Genomic DNA, 21,353 nt, shown 5'->3' with positions numbered 1-21,353 from the left:
AAAGTGAGGTGAGGCTGATGAGTGAGTCAAGCGGTGACTGGCTCCAGCCAACCCCTCCAAGGCCAGTCAGAAATTCACCAGGCAGGGACAGGTGGGGCAGGAGGCCGGCGTTGACGACAGAAGGCTACTTCCGGCTGTGGCGCGTTTGACGTCAAGGCCAAATCCGACCGGCCCAGCCACCGAGAAGCCGAGGAGTGAGGGCTCGCGAGAGTTCAGGGCGGCAGCTTCGAGATTCCGGCGCGGCCGCGGGTTCCACCTCCCGGGGGCGGGGCGAGGGCGGAGCTGCCAGAAGGGAGCGGACGGGCGCCGGGCCGGCTGAGGTCCGTGCGGAGGCTGAGCCGGCCGCGGGCGCGACTGGAGGCAGGTGAGTTCGCGGATGCGGCGCTCGGCGGCCGCGGCTGGGAGGGGCTGCCGGGCTTGCTGCACCTGCACTAACTCTGCAAGACGAAGGAAGAGATCTTGTGTGGCTTTGGGTGTCCAGGAAAAGCCGGGCTGATGTCGGGTTTGGAAATATCTCCGATAAGCTCCGGGGAGGGCCTTGGCCCTCTTGTTCGCCGGGTAGTACTGGCCCCGTGTGTCCGGAGAGGTAGCCTCGAGCCTGGGGAGGAATCTTTGTCCTTCCCTGCTCCTTTCCCCTTCCACTCGTCGGCCCTCGAGCACCCGGCTCCCGGTCCTAGTCTGGGCTTCGTAAACAATAACATGTCGCGAATCCTCTCCTGGTATCTCCTGTTCTCCTGTCCCGTGCCCTCCAGCCGATGCCACCGAGAGGAAGGATTTTAGGCATGGCTCTTAAATTGTAAGGGCTGTTTGTGTACCATTCCTAAAAACTGATGCGTCAGATTGCTAAACATTTCTCAGACACAGTAAAGCCCCCCAGCTCCCAGAAGCCACGAAGTGTTCAAAGTCAATCTCAGAATATATCCCTACCACTGGAACTGTAGACCCTTCTTTTCGACATCATTTTCTCCCACTCTCTTCTTTCATCTTTACTATCGCGGACAAACGAGTGGTTGTTTGGTATGAGAATAAGAAAGATTTGTAGCCGATTAGGTAAGAAACATTTCACCTTTAGAAAGTTGCCAAGTTGACAGCAAAAGAACAAACTATTTTCAAAACCAGTGGCCTCCCCTTTACTGATGTTACTTTTGTGGATCACTTTTCAGGTTGTAAGTTTGCAGGAAAAATATAAAAAGAAAATTGGGCTGCCTGGGTGGGAGAGGAATTGCTGGTGGTGCTGGAAGTAGGTACTATTGGCTTGTCCAAAAGTGTGATTCTGTTCTTGATAAAATGCAGAACCAATGCTCTTGTCTATTTCACATCCCTTGATAAGTTTGGATAGAAACCAGTTGCTCGGAAAAGGCCTGAGTATTCCCTTTATTACTGCTAAAATCCTTAGAAACAACATTGTTTTAATTTATGCTTTTTGGTTGTAAGATGTGGATGATGAGTGAGACTTTGTCTTTTGGAGGTTGGGGGTGGAGTAGGGGCTTAAACTTGTCACATCTCTCCAAGCATTAGTCTAAACCCATTTTGTTTTATCCCATTTATTTTATCCATTGAAGGTTTTTGAAAGTTCATTGTCTCAATCATAAATGTATGTATGATACTGGAAACCTCTTTATGTTCAACTGGCTCTTCTTTGTATACCTCAGGATATATAAAACAATTAAGTATTTTCTATCCAGTAGCTGAGAGGTATTGTTTGTCAATTAGCCACTCTTGTGACTGTTTATGGGGAGAGAATTTAGTTCAAAATACTATGTTAAATTATGATGACACTTGTTCATTGTATAGGTTCATCAAAATACTTTATGTGAAAAATTCTAATCTCAAAAGAAGTACAGTGGATAAAAAAAATTTTCGATTTCATCTGGTTTAGCTTTGTGTTTTCCTTGTTAAGATGGCTGATGATGTTTCTCATTTGGTTGGGACATATTTAGAATGAGAAACAAATTGGGTATAGTTTGTGTACTCCTTTGAAAGGCTCTGCCACTAGGGAATGAAAAAAATGAGAAAAACCACGTTAAATGGGTGCAATTATTCCCTAGCCTTTTGTTTCTGAGCTTGTTTTAAAACCAAGCATCAAATTCAAAGAATCGAGACTAGGAATATTCGTGCAAATAAATAGATATCCTCAACAGTTTTTATGATGAAGAATTAATTTCAAAAGGTAAGATATAAAAACAAAGGAAAACTGTACTTTGTAGAAAATGGTAACATAGCAAAAGACTTGATTCTGCCGTTTTCAGAAAAGTTCTAAGTAAGTGCAACATCATTGTGTTAGCAGAAGTTGGATAACATGTTAGAAAGTGCGTTTTCAGTGATCTGGAATAATTTGGAGAGGTGTGAGTGTGTGTGTGTGTATGTGTGTGTGTATCACTTTTTTTAAGAGGGAAAAGATGGCGCAAATCAAAACCAAAAGCGTTTACATCTTGAAGTAATGTTAAAATGATTTTACTTTACATAAATAGTGTAGGGTGAATAAGGCAAACAAACATATTGTCATCAGCAGCCCCAAGATTACGTTAAAATTAGCAGATGGGCAAGTTATGATTAGGTTAGACTTGACATATGCAGAAATTATGCTACTGTATTTTTTATATTAAAAGCACCATGGGCTTTTTGAATGAGATAATGAAAATCTTTTAAGGCATAAGAAATTTTAAAAAATAAATTAATTTCAAAAATATTCTTGATTAGTAGTTAAAAAAAATTAAGTGAATCCTTTCCTTTGCTCAACCCTTCACCCAAATTTTTGTTTAAATCTTAAGAGAATATTTAACAAAGTTTGACCAACATTTAAGTGCACTAATTATATAAAGCTTCTGTTTCTAGGTAAAGTTTTGTTAATTAACAGTGTATTATTGTTCAGAACCTTCAGATAGAAATGAAGAGCAACAATGAACAATATTTTCTGCTGAGTACACTCAGATGAGCTATGGTCTCTATCTTTAGGGAGATACAATATAATTGGAGAGAATTGTACCCAAATAACTAATACACAGTGCATTTTCTGGAGAAGCTAAGGAGGGAGGGATTAAATTCTATGGGACCAATTAAGGAAGGCTTTGTGTAAGGAAAGGCATTTGTGTAGATGATTTGGATGATTTAGTCATATAATCATAATAAACAAACACTTTATATAATGAAGCTTCTGCTAAACCTTTATATGTACTCATTTACCTGGGTTTAAGCCTTACAACAATGGTACTAAGTAGGTATTTTTATTATTCCCATTTTGCAGATGGGGTAACTGAGGTACCAAGGTCCGATAACAAGAAAATGGTAGAACAAGGATTGCAACTCAGGCATTCTGGCTTATATCTGTATCCCTGTGCTTAATCACTATCCATATTTTCTCTCCTATTCTTGATGGTCTTTCTCAGGTCTGTAGTTTCAAAGAATTGATTTGGGAAAGTACATTTTTTTCTGGCACCTACATTTAGGGATCAGTTTTCTAGAAAGAGCTCCAAAATAATGAAAATCCAAGTAAATAAGTTGTTTTTGGAATGTTAGATATTTAATCCATTTCTAGAAGTTGCTTTCTGTGGGAATTAAGTGTAACTATTGAGTGAGACTTGTTACATTTGGATTAGTACCTAGTGGCATACCCATAAGAATTTAGAAGTAAGAAGTTATAACTGTATTAACTCCTTTGCATAATGGGAATGTTTGAATCATTGTATATTTTGGCATGTACTTTTTAAAAATCACTTGGCACTGGGTATTTTTTGGATTAAATTGTGAAGTTGTAATTTATTTAATGATTGAATGTCATACTCAGCCCTTTTAGTTTTTATTTCTGCAAATAGTAAAAATTATAATGCCTGAATCAGGATTTTGATTAGAGTGTTGTACATGTGTAAAATGAGAGAAGTTCAGTCACTGATACTTTGTTAGAGCAACTTTGAAAGCTTTTTGGGATTGTGAAATAAAAGGTGCTATAGAAATGCAGTGTGCCTAGTATAGGCCTACTCAATAAATGCATCTTTGTTGAACGAGTGGTCCAATTGATTTTATTTTTGAAGTTTTAAGAATAGTTCACATTTGTTATTGGTTATCTAAGTATTGAGATCATGATAATTTCAACTGGATTTAAACATTAGGGAAAAAAGTATATATAGGTAGTGGTAGGGGTACTGCTTGCCCTTATCCATCTAGCAAGATGCAGACCCTTCAGCTCCTTTGTCGGTGCCCTGAGCTCCAGAGGTACATTCTCTGCAAATGAATATAAGTGTTCTTTCCTTGTCTGGAAGAGGTAGGTTTGAGAAAAATCTACAGTAGGTTAATTTATGCTTGATAAGCTTAAAACCTAGTGGGGAAATTAGCAGAACTAAAGCCAGGATTTAAAGCGCATATATTTATATTATTATAAGATAATAGTGGCAAAAAATTTTTTTAACAGGTTTTTTTTAATATACATGGCTTAAGTTAATAATGATAGTATATTATTTGCATTTACCTCTCCCCTCCCCCCAGTGATAAAATTTTCATGATCTTAATCCTGTAATTTCATGGAGATGCTTATAAGTTAACTATGGCTTGTTATATATAAAAAAAATATTCACATGTTCCCCTAAGTACAAGTTTGGTTTTGAAAGGTTATTCTTCGTAAAAAGGAGTGTTGGTTCATCCATCAAAGGGAAACCAGACATATCCTCACCTTCTTGCCAATAGAAATTTTGGGGCATCATTTCCCTTAATAGACTAGCTTTGTCTACATTGAAAATCCACTGAGACAGGTAGCCAGCCTCCTTCTTAGGTGATCTTTCTGCATAGTCTGAGGGAAGACCTGAGCAGCTACAGGTCCTGCATGAGTTGACCGTTCATATTGGTGTTGTGTAAAATCAAAAAGACCTCACATTTTGACATTTTGTCTGTGGCTTATGATAGTAGCATTTGTACTATGCTCAGCTTTTAGATTCTTAAATAAGCTCCTTGCTTTTCCCTTAATACTTAGACCAGTTGATAAGCCAAACTAAAATTGGTTCTCTGGCCAGACTTGCAGAAGGTTTCTTGTTTTCCTTTTTTTTTTTTTTTTGGCTGATTCTTGTTGATTCTTCAGGTATGGATTTTTAACATGCTACAGTATATAAGTCTCTGATCCTGTATACACAGGCAGCATCCATTTTTTTTTTTATCCTTTACAATTATTTACTATCTCTACATCTGATTCAGAAGATTCTATTCCTCTTCCTAATTTTGGAACACTTTTACTGATTTTGCAATTACTGAATATAATGGAGTTAATAATGTGTAGTACCTCAAAATCAACCACAAATACAGCACATTTCCCAGAATAAAGAACAAGATGGCAGAAACTTAAATGACTATGTAATAGCTAATACTGTCTATTTTCGATAACCAGAGTTGCTGTGCTTTTGCTATGGGGCCTAGCTTTCATTCTATGAAAATTTAGAAAATTGAAAGTTCGGAAACAGGGAGGATTCTGTACACATCAGTAGCATATCTTTTTACTTTTTGATCCTGTTTTCCCTTCATCTAGTCATTGCTTTTCTGCTTTTATGACTTGGAGATTTTGGCTACAGTTCTCTAGATTCTTCAGCAGCCCTGGGGACACAATAAGTAATTCATACATTTAATATGAAAATGCTTTGTGTAACCTATATTTCTCAAACTTTGTCTTCCAGGAGTGATATATAAACTTAGCTCTCTGTTTATCGTCTTCCCCTCTGTCATTTCTTGACTCCTTTTTTCTTCCTTAGTGTCATTAATCAGGGTATAGGTCTAATAATAATTTTATCAACAACAATACTTATTACTTACTGTGTACCAGACATAGTGCTAAGTACATTATATAAATATTATTTCATTTAATCCCCACAACAACCCTGTGCATTATTACCTCTGTTTACAAACGAGGAGCCTACTGGGGTGAAGTGACCAGGGTCACACAGTAGATAACTGTAAGAGTTAGAAATTGATCCCTAAGATCCAGATTTGCTTTCTCTTCTATAGCTTTATTGTATTACAAAAATGTCTCCTTTGCTATTTAATTTACTTCCTTCTAATAGTCCCACTTGACTTTTCTTTCTTCTCTTTCCTCCTTTTTTTAGGAGTTATTTACAGTTTTCCATGGTAAACATAAATTCTCTTGGGAAAAGTATACAAAAATAATTCAGCCTACTCAAATTTCTTGTATAGGGGACTTGCCCTTGGAGAGAGAGCTATTGTAAGAATAATACTAGTAACATCTTATTGATATTGTACTTTAGAGTGTTATTAAGCATTTTATACATTTTCTTACTTAACCCTAATAGCAAACTTAAACCCGGGTCTTTAGATAAAAGGCTGCTACAGGCAGTTTACTAAGGACTCTACAAAATTAGTTGATAAGACATAGTTTTTCCTTTAGGAATTTTAATGCTGAAATGATATAATGAGATATTTTCACTTCATTCAAGCCAATTAGTAGAAGATAAATATCATTATAGCACAGCGTTTTCTTAAAAGGTGTAGGTTTGAGCTTTGAGCAACTTTTCTGGCCAAAATTGAGAAGTCAGAATTTTAGTGCTGCATTTTTCTATCATGGAATGTTAAAAAACATTAATTCTTGTGATTCAATGAATGATACATTGATTTCTATCTTATTCTGCACACAACCATTACATTTAACTAAAATTATGATGAAGAAATGGGGTAGAGGGGAGGATAGACATAATTTCAAAAGTAAGATTAAAGAATTGGAAATTCTAGCAAAGACTTGATGATGAGGTATCTTATAGTAGCATTGTTGCAGAAAGTGAATAAACTGCAAGTATTCACCTCTGGAAAGTTGTATTATTTGAGCGATCAGCGAAATTTAATGATCCATTTTTAAAATATTTTCTTGTGCCAGTATCTTGTTTTATTGAATTTAATTTTTACTAAGCTGTGAACATGCTTACTATGTTAAGCATTTGCTCATTTACTTGCATTGTGGAAAAACCATATGATAGCTTGTCTTTCATAGTTTTTCGGTATTTATCAGCAGAGACTGGTTGCCTGTTTTATAGCACGAGGGAGTTGCCTTTTGTCGTGTTTTTATAATAGAGATCTATTTCATTTGGATGCATCTTTCATCTGGTTAAGGATAGTCTCCATCTGTCTTCTGCTATCGAGTCAAAGAGAATAGACTTTCTATTTTTATGGTGACAGTGGAAAAATTTTCAGTCCTGAATTGAATGTATTTGACCCTCTGATATTCTTAATACTGGCAAATCCTGAAGAAATCACAGACTCATAATGTTTTAGTGAGGTTAGTCATCATAATTCAACATTTATTAACTATTTGCAGGACATTGTATTAGGTCCTATGGCAAAATAGAGATGAGTAAAATGTATTGCTTTTTCATTTAGAAAGGTTTAATCCATCCAGTAAGACCGTGGTCCCCAACCTTTTTAGCACCAGGGACCAGTGCTCCTATGAGAATCTAAGGCCTGATGATCTGAGGTGGAGCTGAAGCGGTGATGCTAGTGCTGGGAATCTGCTGCAAATACAGATGAAGCTTCACTGTCAGCCTGCCGCTCACCTCCTGGTGTATAGCCCTGTTCCTACATAACAGGTGGCCAGGGGTTGGGGACTCCTGTAGTAAGAGACATAATATATGGGTAAAATTCAAACAAAAACTGTTAAGTGACTAACAGGGCACTATGGGAACAAAGGAAGGAGAGATTGCTTCTGGTTGGAGAATTTAGGAAGGATTCCTATATAAAGTGAAAAGCAGATGGATGAATATGAGTTGGATATATTTCTATAACACCTGATAAATTGTATGTTAATTATTCACTTCTCTCTCTGCCCTATTGGGTTTGAGCCCACTGAGCTTACAGAACAGATGTATTTTAGCTTTTCATTCTCTGCAACATCAACTGCTAACCTGATACATTAAAGTTGTACTTTAGTAAGATTACAGTTGCAATGGTATATATGGAATGGATTCAGGGGAAGAGAGCCCAGAATGAGAAGCTCAGTGAAAGGACTAATTTAAATAATCTAGGAGATAGATAATGAAATTCTAAAGTAGGTGGAAAGGAGAGACTTGGATGGATGGGTGTTGAGATCTAGGGAATTCCTTCCCTCTTTTAATGACCTATAGAGGTATGTGCCATGTACCAGGAAATGCAGTGATGGAAAGACACCACTCTCCCTCAGAAACAGACAGGTGACCACAGAGCTACACTCACAGGTATAGAAATAATTGCAATAGCACACATAGCTGCTATAATGAAGGAGCAGTGAGAGGAGCACCTAATGGAAAGGAGCACTGGTTTGGGAGAATCAAAGAAGCTTTCCCAGGAGGTGGTAGTGTTTGAGCTTAGACTTGAATGGTGAGTAGGAGTTTTTCAGGCCAACAAGCAGCAGGAGAATATTATAGCATCGAGATGTAAGAGACTGTTTAGGCAGTCACAAAAACCTAGATTATTTCAGTGTTGGTACATGAAGCTGCATACAAAGATAAATTAACTTGTCTTTGCAAAATATCTTTTTATTTGCCATTTTAAAAATATTTATTTTATCCAGCTTTAGCACTCTGAGCTTTGTATTTCTGCTGCCACTTACGCTGTGCTCACCTATGCTGTGCATCCTACTCCCAGCCTGAAAGTACTACCAGTGATAAATTGTCTCTTGCTTCCTTGTTATGAAATTTAAGAGAAGTTAACGATACCATTAGCCAGAGAGATTAAGAGAGAAAGACATCCACTAAAACCCTTTTTTTTTTGATGAATGCATAGAGCAATTAGGGTTTTTGTATAAAGAGAACACAGTATTAAAGCATAGCTTCAAGAGCACTTGACTTGAGGGAAGGCATTGTGGTAGGAACGTAATTATTTACCTTTCTCAAAGTCTTATGAAACCCTTAAAATTTTCCCAGAACTGTAATATCTAGTGTTGAAGTTCTTTAATCCTGATTTTAGCTTTGAGTTTTCATCTTCTTTACTTAATTGTTTTATATTTTAATAACTTAGCATGACTCTAAAGCTTCAGATGTTATCAAACATTGTCTCTCATTTGCTCCCTTGCCACCTTTTCGGGTCATTCAGAACCTGCACCTGCAAATCATGATTTTGAACTTTGTATGTGTAATCTGTATGAGATTGCTAGAGCTAAAAAAATTCTCTGGGTGTTTTCTTCACATAGGTTTACTTTCTATAGCCATTTAATTTTTCTGACCTGTGGATTGGGGCAGTGAAACAGTATAGTTATTTTCTGAAAAGTTAATGGTAGACTCCAGTTTGAATTATATCCATTGTATTTCTAGGCCAAAGTTCGGCAGCTGTGTTAGCTTTTAGTACCAGTAATGATGATAAAAGTTTATGGGCACTGTCAGTGGGAAAGTGAAAGAGAAAAATAGAAAAAAAAAAAAGAAGGCTTGCAGGGTGGCAGAAGAGGCATAGGGTGGGTGCAGGAGAAAGTGTGCATAGGGTTAGGAGAGGTCAAGTTCCTCTAACAGCTGTTCCAATCCAGGTTCCACTTTGTGGGACCGGTGCCATATTTTAAGATTAAGTTAAACTGCCAGTAATCATGTCTAGAAATATACTGTATGTGTTATGTCAAAAACAACAGTTTATTTTAATAAAATATTTTTGGATTTAATAAAAAATTGCCTATGTATCCATGTTTCTTTGTTTTGAGAATTGAGCAGAAAGGAAAACAGAAACCAGTTCACTTTAAATATTATGAAACTTATGGATACGTTTCTGAAATGTAGTAAGGCATTTAGGACTTGAACCCATAAATTATGCACAGTCCCACTCTGGCAGAAGTTGGCTGAAGGGGAAGGGAGGAGTAAGTGGGAACATTTGCTCGGGTAAAACTGTATTCTCATACCAGCCAGGTAGCTGGACCTACAGAGGGAAAAATACCGTAAGAAATTACATCTAGAGCCTGAGCTTTCCTTTCCAGGTAAACCAAATACTTCTTCCCTTTCAGAAAACATCATTATCAAACAATAAGGAACTTCACTTCAAATCGTTTTTTCAACATTGGACTAACAATCCCAAAGAATAAAATCAGTATGAGTTTAGTTTTTTTGTTATGGCAAAAAAAGTTATTTCTCAGATTTAAAAAAATACTGGATTGAATGAAAGCCTTTGCTCATTTTCAAAGTTGAAAGATGCTGTAGAGGTCACCTAGTTGAATTCTCTACTGTGAATTCCCTCTAATCCCCGACAAGTGGATAATTAGTATTTGCCTAATGATTTTAGTGGCTTGCCTAAAGACAAGGAACTTAACAGATCACAGGATAGCTAAGTTTCATTCCCTCGAATGGTTGGTGTTCTCCAGCTACCTGTCTCCAGTCCTCTTTTGTTCACACTCCATACACTCTGGGGTCTGGAAGATCACATTTACTCTGTTATCTTCAGTGACCACTCTGTGATGATCACTTCCAAATCTGTATATATTGCTTAGCCCACTCTTTGGAGCTTGTGACTTCATTATCCATCTCTTCCCTAGATATTACCACCTTGGTGTGTTCCATAGGTAACTGGGATTCAACCTGCTCAGAACTGACTTTATCTTTTCCCTTCCCCAAATCCTTCTCATGCAACTTTCCTCTCTCATTGCATGATCCTATTCTCAATTTTGTTGCCTAAGCCAAAAACCATCCTTGACTCCTCCTTCTTGTTTATCACTCACATCTAGTCATTATTAAGTCTTCCTTACTGCCTCTAGAATGCTGTCTTTGCTCTTTCTCCAGTGTCAGTATCTTCATTCTGTCATCTCCCCGTTAATAAGCTTGCCCTCTTCCAGTCTGTTTTCCACGTGGCTGCTGAAAAGTTTCTCCTAAAATATAAATCTGATTATAAAACTCCTACACTTAAAATGTCCAGTGATTCACCTTTACTTCTTCCAGACTCCTTAGCTAGGCACGCGAGTCTGAGTCCCTCTAAAAAGTGATGCCTTTCAGTTTTCTAGTCTTATTTTTCATTATCCACTCTACTCACTGAACCACTAGCTGTCTCTAATGTTGGTTCCTACGCACCACTTTCTGGAATGTGCTTTCCTACACTCTTTTGGGTAATTCCCGTGCTTTCTTTTGTACTCTGTTTAGGCATCTCCACTTTCAGGGATGCCCTCTTGTCAGGGTTAGTAGATGCCCCTTCTTTGCTTTCCCATAGCATCTTGTGCGATCTCTTTCATACATTTTTATATCCTAAAACACAACCATAGCTAACATTGTGAACATTTACTATGTGCTAAAATTTATTGAGCATTTACTATATGCCAAGCATGGAACAATGTTAGAAAGTTCTTCCTTATGCAGCTTTCAGCTGGTTCTCATCACAGAATTACTCTTATCATTGCAAGAGTAATACTTAAAGATGACTATCTTATATCTTCTGTTTCAGAATAAGCATGTTCATTTAATTTGTTTAAAGAATATGGATTCCAGACTTTTTACCCTCCTAACCACTCTCCTATATGTATTATATTTTGTTTTCTTTCTTAAAATGTGTGGTTCAGTGTTTGGTAAACACAGTTGTTGTAAAGAAAGGCAGTATTTCATAGGTGTTTAGTATCTGGGAGTTTTGTGTGTGCGCATCCAGAAATAAATCAGGATTATGGGAATTTACTTACATTTAACAAGTGACCAAGAGACTGACATAAAAACAAGAATGCCAGTTAGCGAATTTGTTAATACAAGTATGAGTAGAATGGAAACTTGCATCATATGGCTAGCATATTGTCACCACAATAAGACAAAATTACATGGGAAACCAGTCATTGTAATCAGAATGGATAATCTCACTGGGGAATATCACTAAGCCATGATGGCCTCTCTTTTATAAGGATGCACCTGCCCAGCAGTGCTCTAGTTATGGTTAGCTGGTTTGCACCTTGGACAGTGTTAGGGGAGCACTGGCAAAATCTCACTTCTTAAACTCCAGCTTACCCTCCTTCCCCAAATTAATGTAATGTTCTTTTGTTAACAGTCTTTTGTTTAGCCAGAAGGAAGCACAATTGACATGGTTTCAGCTTTCTTAATTTGCATTTTAATCCTGCCTCCCAGAAATACACCCTGCTCACTTTTGATTGGACTTGGGTATTCTCAGGTATCTTCGGTCACTCATTTTCTTGGAATTACTTATATTGATAGCTAATTTCTGTCACTCCATTTGATTCATGCCGATATTACTCCCAGAGGGTGACTTAATTTTCAAATTATGAAGGCATTTTTCTTTGTCCTTTGTACTGATCGTAGGGGATTGCCAAGGATTGAAAACTTCTCCAGTTATGAGCTGACCAGTACAGTGTAGAGTGTGGCATTCATATTCCTCGTTACATTGTCTATTAATTTAAGATTAAATTGTTTGTAAAGTTTGGGAGTAGCAGCCATCCCACACTTTTTAATTTGTGTGAAGCTTGATTCAGCAAAAATTGTTAGTTGTTCTTTATGTAACAGTTTATCACAATTTATACTTAACATTTGCTTTTTGAATCCAAATATGCTTATTTATCTTTTCTCTATTAAATTTCATTTGTTAATCTTTTAAAATTGTTGTAAATTCTAACTCTGCTGTCCCACTTCTGATTATTCTCTCCAGGTTCTGGCCATCTTCACATTTTGATAAGGATGTTGTCAAAGCTTTACCCGATTCATTGGTAATATAATTGCCTAAGTCCAGTGAGTCTTGCAGAATTTATGAGCATTCTGAATTTTGTTGCTTAATCAGTTATACACCATAACTATTGGCCCATTTTTCATCTTTCTCCCTCTCTTTCCCAAACTAAGAATTGGAGAATAGAGCTTATTAAATACCTTTCACAGATTATTTGTCCTGTAGATTTGCCAAAAAAGAAATGAAACTATTTGCTTGTCAAGACTTGTCCTTCCTAAATCCATGCTGATTTTTAATGATCATCCATCATTGTCTATTCAAAAACCATCTGCTTTATTATCTGTTCTAGAACTTTCCTCAGGCTGAATGATAAGCATAACAGTTAATATGTCATAATGTCCATGCTTTTGTAATGTTCGTATTCTTTCCTCATTTTGAAGGATTTTATAGTATGTCTCCGCCTTTCAGCAAAGCTGTTGTCTAGTCTTCATAATTCATCAAAGGAGACTTCTAGCATTCCATAAAATTTGTATGCAGGTTCATGAACTGGTCAGCTGGCCAGGTGGAAGATTTGGAGTGCATCAGTGGCAGCTCTCTTACGGCCTCCTGTACTTAACGCTTTAGGTCTCACATTCTAGCTGAGAAAAAAGGAAGGGCTTGAGTGGTGGGATGCACGCTGGACTGCGAATTCTCTATAATCGAGGGGTGGTACCTATTTCTCAAGGGTGTTGTAAAATAGAAATATGTAAACTGGAAGGTGGTAGTCACATGTAAGATTTTTAAAAAGCAAAATAGAAGTGGAGGTTCTTCTTTTCTTCCCTTGGTCATATATTAAAACACCATTTACCTTAACCAGCGTACCCAGACTTTTTGTAAATTTCCTCTTCCAGACATAAATTCAAAACTCCTTTTGTAGCCCTTAATAATTTTCTTAATTCTGCTCATTGTGGGCATTTACTTCCTGCAGTCATCCTATGTTTCTTTTATAGGCATCCATGTTGTCTGTGCCCTCTATCCTTTATGTATGTCTTTTAAAATCTAGGTTTCTTGCAGAGCTCTTTGTCCTGTCAGTCTTTTCAGAACCTTCTCCTTTTCTCTGTTGTTAATATCCTTTGCAGTTACCCTTTGTAGTTTATAACCAGAATTCCATTTCTTTTGTACCAAATTATTTCAAGTTTTTTTCTGCGTGACTAGAATGAATTGGGGGCATCACTCCCCACTCCCCATGTTTTTCTGACTCATTTCTCTAATTCTTGTTCATATTCTTCCTCTCTCACCCCCTTTCTCTCCTCCATTCTTCTTTCCTGGATACTTCTAGTGAGGTAGCTTTAGCTGGGTTTTACTCTAAAACCCAGAATTTCATACATATGGGCACTACTACTACACATATGACAGTTGGCAGTTACCAGTTTTTAACCAAGAGCAGCATGGCACTTCTTGAGTTAAACTGAGGCTCAGTGAGATTTGGTGATTTATGCAGTATCATCTTATAAATAAACAGGGCTATACTCAGATCTTTTGTTTTATTGTGCAGTTCTCTTTGACATTCATTCCAGTCAAAGCACTCTTTCAAAAGACTAGTGCCTGTTCTCATGGAAGTTAGATGTTTGTGAGCCTCTATTATTACCCCCTTGGAAGACGCTTAGAGAACCCCAATTATCATGCCCTTGAACTTTTCTCTATTATGGAGCCTAGAGATACCCTGTCATCACTATAGTATTATACCAAAGGGGACTCCATAAGAATGTGCTTAAAGAGTCTCCTGTTATGCCTTAGGATCATGCTTGAACTGCCTAAATCGCTACATACATGTTAAAGAGAAGCTGGGGCCAAAGTTGATCATTTTTTGCTGGATCAGTCAACAAATATTGAGCACTTTATATGTGTTCCGCATCATGCTAAATACTGGGGAGACAGAATAAGGTGTAGCTCTTGTCCTCAAGGAGTATGGAATTTAATAGACAACTAACATATATAACAGTAAGTCTACCTACATGAGTGTATGGAATTAAATGCCTACTTGTGAGATTCATAATAAGTGCTAAACAGATTCCAAAAAGTGAGGTTGGAGAAATTAAGCAAAAGAGGACAATTGTAGAAGAGGACAATTCATTAGGTTCTTTAAATATAAGTAGAAGGGAAAGGGAGGACCATTTTTAAGTTTAGATATTCCAGAGCTCAGTGGTCAGGTTGATTATGGCGTATCTGTTGGCCGATGAGAGAGGAGACTGTTTAATAACGGAAAGTAAAGTTAAGTTAGGGAGGAGCCAAATTATGGAGTTTAATAGAAGGCAGACATAGAAGTTTAGATTGGAGTGGTAGAAAGGAGAAGGCTTTAAAAGTTTTTGAGCCAAGGAGTGACATCATCCAAGTTCTATAAAAGGAGCACTGGTAGGGATGGGAGAGAATGGCATCAGGAAGACCCATTCAAATGCTGGACAATGATGTTAACTGACAGTGCAGTCAGAGCCTGGACTGATAAGGTGATGGAAGTGAGAAAGAAGAGTAAGGTGGGATGAGAGAGATTTTGACAGCATTATTAATAAACTTGAGAAAGGGAGAGATAAATTAAAGCTATTTTCCCAGCTTTATGACTGGGAGAAGGGTTATTGCCATGGACAGTAATAGGTTTGCTAGAAGATTGGCTGTAGGGGAAGAGTTATGCATTTATTTTTGGACATAATTAAATATAAGTTATCTGTAAGGCATTTAAGTTGAAATATTCAGCAGACAGAAACATGAGACAGGTTGCATGAAAACATAGGGTATGTTACTCAGATGTATTACTCATCCTTGTAGAGTATCACTTGAAGGCCTGAGAAAGGATGAGATCTCTCTGAGCGTTCAAAGACAGAGGTTCAAGGACTGGCATTGATGGATAGCGTCTAATACGTAAATCCGAAGAGTTCCTAGTATTTGTGCTTATTGAAATTACGTTGAAAGTTATTTTTTATTCCCTTGGTGATAAAAATACATGTAATGCTATTTTAGGAAATTGGAAAATTCAAAAAGATATAAAGAAAAAAGATAAGAATTAACAGTAGTTTGGAGAGTTTCTGGTCTTTGTATGCATATAAAGGGATAGGAAATACATGCATGTCTGTATGCACTGTATAAACTTTTATAGCTTGCTTTTTTCATTTAACATTGCATCATAATTTTCCCATCATGAATTGCTTAAAAGCACTCTCTTTAAAGAGCTATATATATATTTTTTTATCCTTTGGATTTATCATTATTTAATCACAGATCTATTATTGAACATTTAGATTGCTTCCAAAAGTTTTACTCTTATTCATAATATTATAGCAAACTTCTGTGAAATATATACTCTGCAGATGTTACTTAGATATGAGCCCTCTGAAAGCAGAGACCTCTGTATCCGAGCACCCAGAAGAGTGTCTAGACATACTGATTGCTTAATTAAAAAAACAATTATTGACAGATTGAAATGAGACAAATATTTAATTTCTCTTACTTCCTTTATTTTGATTCTATGCATACCCAGAAACCTTCTGATTATGATTTAGCTCTCCTTATAAATCTGGCTGTAATGAAAGTATTGTCCATGTATGGCCATAAACAGGCATTCTTGCTTCTGTCACAGTTATATTAGTTATTCTATATTAATAAATTTATATTTTTTGCTTCTAAAAGATGGAGCTACCTTATCGATGCTGATAAAATCAAATTCCTGAACCTATAAGGCTGTGGATTGGGCCTGGGTTGTGGTTAATCACCAAGGTAATGAATGCCACTCTGTCAAGAGCCCTCTGAAGAAGAGAGTCTGCTATCCTTCACCGGGTAGAAACCTGTGGCAGTACCACGTTTTTCAGTGTCAGTTTCTGTGGTACCCTGAAAAGACAAATGTTTGATTTTTCAAATAACATTTTAACATATTTGGGATACAAACACATTGTCTGACAACTTTTTCCTTAAAAATGTGTTTCATTGCCACCCAGAAGTTAGTTACCAAGAGGAATATGTGTGTGCAAAAGTTTATGATAGTGTCTAATCATAAAGAAGTTTTAAGATATTTATCCACTATCATTACAGTTGACTCTTTTAATTGTTTAATGTGATAGGGAAAGAATGGGAAACCCATTTTCAGTGTGGTAGATGGGATCAAATACTTTTAAGGTAGGAGCAAAGCTTGGAGTTGCAACTGCCTGTTGTGTTAGGTTTCCATTATGAACAGCTTTGGATCTTTGTGAGTGGATCATGGCTTCTGAAAATTTATAGCCTTTAATTCAGTCCCCCATATGTCACATTCAAATATTTGAGAGTAGTCAGTAGAGAATGTCTTTAAAAATACCACAGAGTGTGCCAGCTGATTTTCAAGCCTGAATAGTTACATTCCAGTTGAGATAGAGCCTTCCAAAACATTGCAGTATTGGAACTCTTATACAATTCTTTGGTAAGTAGCTAAGCATTTGAAAAGTGTCCTCTCAAGTTTAGGTTAAGAGAATTTTCCTCATAATCTTTATTTTGGATTTAAGACATTCTCATTGGTCCATGAAGCAATTTTTAGGTTGCTATTACTGCTTTGGCTATTTTCAGATATATTTTCACTCAGCTGTTGTTTATTCATTTAGCTATAGATTAAGTACTTAAGTGAATTAAGGTCAGTACATTTACTCTAAAAACTATGGGGCTAAATGACTAAAAAGAATGAAACAAGTTATATATAGCTTCTTAGCCATTCTTAGTAGTATTAGTTCAGAGTCAGAATTACCATGTATAGGAAAGGTAGATAGTACTGAGATGATATACACTTGTAGGGTGTTATGCTGATGACTCAGTTAGGGTGTGTATTTTAATGGAAAAGTTTTAAAACTTTGCAATGGGATTTAAGTATTATGCTTTTTCCTCTGTTGCTTCCCCTTCAAGGAAGGACTAGGAAGGTAGCTCTTTTCTCTCCCTTGTATGGTCATAATACAGGATTGCAAATTAATTTGCTGCATTCAAGGCATCACACGGATTGAATTCCATATTTGTCTTGGAGGGAAGTCCTTATTTCTGTTTGGGGTCATTGAATCTGTGCTTTGTGAGACTGGGTGCAACTTCCTTGTATTCAAGGGCGGGATCATCTTGTCAACAGCTAAATAAGTGCCTTACAAGATGTAAGTCACTTAGAAGAAATGAGCCCCCCAAATGTGGTTTGTTTTTAATGTTTCTCTCTACCCTCTTTTACTCCTCCCCCCCGCCCTGCTACTGTGCATCTGAGAAATCCTGCACCTGCTTGCTATTTGGCAGTAGAGTCTGTGAGGATTAATTGTAGATATTGTTTTCTCTTTGGGTTGGGACAAAAAATTGTTCTTTAACCTTTCCCCAAGTCCCAGATAAGTACTGAAAACTTTGGCAGTTGAATGTGGACTGTAAAAGAAACACAAATAAATATTGGGAAAACAAATGGCACACATCAGAAATCTGAAAAGCATTATTTTCTAAATTAACTTTTTTTATGATTTGAGTTTAAGGTGGCCTTGATGTGTCAAAAAGAAACTTTACTACTTTTTTTTTTTTTTTTTTTTTAGAACTTCATGACCTTGATGCTATGTTGACAAAGCCATTTGCTTTTCATTTTTTTTTTAAAACAAGGGCGGGGACTTTATACTTTGCTAATTCCCATGAAGTGGTTATTTGTTTCATGGAACAGGTCCAGGATTAGAGGTCTGGTGGCAGAGGCCTTGAACTGGGAACCTAATGCTGGCTCCATTTCAATATGTGACTGTGGGCAAATCTTGTCAATTTTCTAAGCTTCGGATTTTTAAAAATAGGGATTATAAGACATGCCCACATACCTCACATGGTTTGGGAGTACTGAATAGTTGTGAAGAGTCCTGGGCTATTGAATCTGACAGATTTGTTTTGGTTGTATGTCATTGAATAAGATACATATCTTCTCTGAGCCCCATTTTTTCTACTGCAAAATGGCAGTAACTTTATGTATCACTTCTTAGGGGTAATGTTCAAAATCAAATGGGGTACTATGTATAAAGTGTTAAGCATATTACCTGGCACATGATAATGTTCAGTTTATTATTATGAATTATATATTATTATTGTCAATAACATTTGGGATGGCATTAACATTTTATAATGTTATGGGTTTGGAATAGTATGATCAGATTTCACAGTTTTGATTGTTAGTACTATGGGCTCACTGCTAAGAAAATTTGAAAATATAGGAGATAAAAGTTTGTTAGAAGTTTATAATCTCAGACTAATAGTCACTAACAAAAGGATATTGTCTAGATCTAAATTTCTGTGCTTTTAGAGGAGAAAAAATATTGCTGTTGTTTTGTAAAAATTAAAACAAAAGTCCATATGGTTTGTGGCACCTAGTACTCACTGAGCACTTCAGATACTCTTAGAAGTGCCTTTTTGGGGGGTTCAGATAAAAGGTACTATATAATTTATAAGGAAAAATTCTTTTATTGATAGTCTGTCTATATGTAGGGAGGGAGTAGTCTAACTCTAAATTAAAATAATAAAAATTTAACTATCCACTCCATTTTTTAAAAAGAAATAACAGTGAGAATTATTGCTGGTACAGTTTCAAAATCAAGGGGTAAGGGGAGGAATTACAAAGGGGCATAAAATCATCTGATGAAGAATTTTCATGTTTTCTTACTTGTGCTTTTTATCAAATCATTGCCAATATGGCCAGCAAGCAGGGAGTTAACCACTTGCACCATGTGGTATTGTCTCATTTGTTTATTAATTCATCACATTCAATATATAGCCTACATATATTAAGCTCCTACTGTACGCTAGGCACTGTACTTGAAACTGGTAACTCACTGATAATGAATAGATACTAGAGTTTCATGCTGTAGTTTTTATATTATTTTGAAAGACTGGGGGAGAAATATAGCAGAGTACCTAAAACCTGCATTTCTAAAATCTTTGCTTCATTCGTGTTTTGAAGAAGGAACTGATTACCTTTCTTGAACATTAACAACTATTTAGTTTTTAACTTAGTACTGTTCTTTGTCCCTAATCCAAAACCCAAGATGCTACTATAACAGTATCTCAGGAATCTTTACTAATACTGCTTTGGTTGAAGCCCTCATCATATCCAGCCAGACCATTTGTTATCTCATAACTACCAGATAAACCTCCCTTCCTTTCTTTGTTTTCTTTCTCTGTCCTCCAAACACCACCAACTGCCAACAAATCTATATTTTTGTTCTAGAAATTCATCTAAAATGTAACTTGGATCGTATCATTTCCAGGCTTAGAATCTTTAAAATGTCTCTTCATCACTGAGGTACTATTTTAATTCCTTGGCATCACATTCATGGTCCTTCTCAGTCCGGTCCCTACTCTCCTGACACTTGATTCTCATATCCTGACACTTTCTTTCACTACATGCATATGAAATTATTTACAGTTCCATGCTCTCTCACACTAAGAAGGCCTTTTGGTTTTTTTTTTTTAACTCTGTCATTGCTATCATACATTGCATTATTGTCATTTGTTTATACATCCGTCTCCCATGATTGGACTGGATCTTGAAAACAAAATTCTGTGTCACTTAACTTCGTATTCTACTTCCATGTAACACTGCCTGGCAGATAATACTCATTCCCTAAATCCTTATCAAATAAATAAATGGTACTCCCATGTGGCCATAATGTATCAGTAGTAACATTTGCACTTTTTAACTGTATTATACAATAACTGTAAGTCAGTTTTGTAAATTGATGATAATCATATTATATCTAAAAGGGAGCTTAGACATCATCTCCTCCAACCCTTTCATTTTTTCAGATGGATAAACTCAAAACCAAAAAGAATGAGTAATTAAGACCAGGGCGCAGAGCCTGGCTGCCTGATCCCCTTGTTGTGAATACGCTAACAAATTGAAATAAGGCAAGACTTTTAATGCCATGATAGTTAAATCATTTATTTTAGTTTTGGATTTTAAAAACTTGCTACAGAAAAAAATTAAATACAGGAGAGTATATTGTAATTCCCATGTACCATCACCAGCTTAAACAGTTATCAAACCATGACCAGTCTTGTTTCATCTGTATTATTTTGCAGCATATCTTTGATGTTATATTATTTTATCTGGAAATATTTCAGTATGTATGGGATGTATTTTTTAATCTTTTAGATAAAGGTCTCTCTGGTATTCTGGGAAGTCAGGGTACTTCAAACAAAATAATGAAGCCTGGTTAAAGATCGTTCCGGAAATCCAGCTGCCTCTCACGGTGGGAGGTAGTCTTCTGTCCCGAGTTCTCACCTCCTTCTCCCGAGCTGTTCCCAGGCCTATCACTTCCACTGGGCCCATCTCACTGGTTCTTTTGTCCTTGCTCTAAAGAGAGTTGAGCTTTTTTGTTTAAACTGTGAGATGATGGTGTAAGGAAGAAAAGATATGGTAACAATACTAATAAGGAAAATTAGATAGTTTTTAGCAGAAAGCCAGATACTCTATGTATAAAGTTAAGTAGATTTAAACAGATTTATCCACAAGAAACCTTTAGAATTCCTTGGATCCTTTGTCATTTTTATTTTCTCAAGATTATATTATAAAACTTATAGTTGCAGCTTTTATTATGAATTATTATAAGCATACACAAAATTATAGAGAAAAATATAAGGAACATTCATGCATCTACTGCAGAAATCATAATATTTTGCCATATTTGCCTTGGATTTTCTTTAAGTAACAAAAAATTACAGAGTTTGAGATGCCTTTGTAGTCTTTCCTTCTTTCTCCAGAAATAATCATTATACTGAGTTTAGATTTTTATTGTTCCAGTGCATCTATA

General features: G+C 36.5%; 1 protein-coding gene across 1 annotated transcript in view; it reads left to right on the top strand.

Annotated features, from left to right (window-relative positions):
* The first annotated feature begins 276 nt into the window (after positions 1–276).
* Positions 277–21,353, top strand: part of STK38L (serine/threonine kinase 38 like) — a 71,224-nt gene continuing 50,147 nt past the window's right edge. Inside the window, exon 1 of the mRNA XM_016119263.2 lies at positions 277–364. The gene's annotated coding sequence lies outside the window, so the exon portion shown is untranslated. The remainder of the gene's footprint in view (positions 365–21,353) is intronic.

The sequence above is a fragment of the Rousettus aegyptiacus genome, unplaced genomic scaffold, assembly GCF_014176215.1.
Source record: "Rousettus aegyptiacus isolate mRouAeg1 unplaced genomic scaffold, mRouAeg1.p scaffold_m13_p_2, whole genome shotgun sequence".
NCBI lineage: Eukaryota > Metazoa > Chordata > Mammalia > Chiroptera > Pteropodidae > Rousettus > Rousettus aegyptiacus.
The sequence above is the reverse complement of the archived record's forward strand: the minus strand, read 5'-3'. Positions and strand labels throughout refer to the sequence as shown.